This window comes from Ammospiza nelsoni, chromosome 5 (genome assembly GCF_027579445.1).
Source record: "Ammospiza nelsoni isolate bAmmNel1 chromosome 5, bAmmNel1.pri, whole genome shotgun sequence".
NCBI classification, from domain to species: Eukaryota; Metazoa; Chordata; class Aves; order Passeriformes; family Passerellidae; genus Ammospiza; species Ammospiza nelsoni.
Window position 1 is genome coordinate 16,576,660 of NC_080637.1, and position 858 is coordinate 16,577,517.

The following is an 858-nucleotide window of genomic DNA, read 5'->3' on the forward strand; positions in this document are numbered from 1 at the left end:
TCACATTTCTATTTGATCAAATTGAATGATTTTAAATAAGAGAGAGTTTTATGGCTCAGTTGGCTGCCTTTCTGTTCACCAAAGAAAGGGAATGGGTCATGGGAATTTCCTGTGGAGGGATAGAATGTAAGAGAATAGTGCAGAAGGCAGTCTCACCCCTGAGGAGTTGCAGCTGTACCGATCACCAAGATTAGGAACAGGCTGCCCTTAACAGGCCACAGCTGTGTCCAGTGAGGATGAGTGCTACAGAAGAGTGGGTTAGCTGGGTGAGGATGGAGTTGGCTCTACTGTGAGGAAGAAGGAATCACTGCTGTGAGGAGATGCCCATGAGAAATCATCGAGAAGGTATGGAACTTTTGCAATAAGATGACAACAGTTTCCAGTGGGCTGGAACTTGTCTTAGATAATAGCTGATGCTTGAGGATTTAAAAGGCTTTTTCTTTTTCTCACTAGGTATGAAGCTGTGGTTTCTCATGCGGATGAGTTGGTGCAGTTTGCATGGTCCTCCCAACTGTGCATTCAATGTCAAAGTCTTTTGGGGGGCTGTTTTGGGGATAATTTTAAGAAAAAGGGAAGTACATGAGATGTGTACTCACAAAGTGAAATAAAGGACAGATACACAACTACTTTAATATTAATTAGGCCAGCTCTCTCTTGTGGCTCTGCTGCTTGGCTTAGGAATCTCACTAAGAGATGTCAGTGCAGAAGCACATCACAGTGCTTCTTGTTCCCAAGAGTCAATCTTGTAAGATACTAAATAAGTGCCTGCCATTTTAAAAGTAATGGCAATTGGAAATGAAAATAAAATGTATACCATAAAGATCAAGTTGAAGAACATTTTAAAGTGCTGTTTTATAT

The 858-nt window shown here is 41.3% G+C and overlaps 1 long non-coding RNA gene across 1 annotated transcript; it reads left to right on the plus strand.

Annotated features, from left to right (window-relative positions):
* The first annotated feature begins 281 nt into the window (after positions 1–281).
* On the plus strand, positions 282–632 carry LOC132073875 (uncharacterized). Its single transcript, XR_009418539.1, has 2 exons — positions 282–345; positions 454–632. It is a non-coding gene; the product is annotated as an uncharacterized LOC132073875 (long non-coding RNA).
* Positions 633–858: the final 226 nt, after the last annotated feature.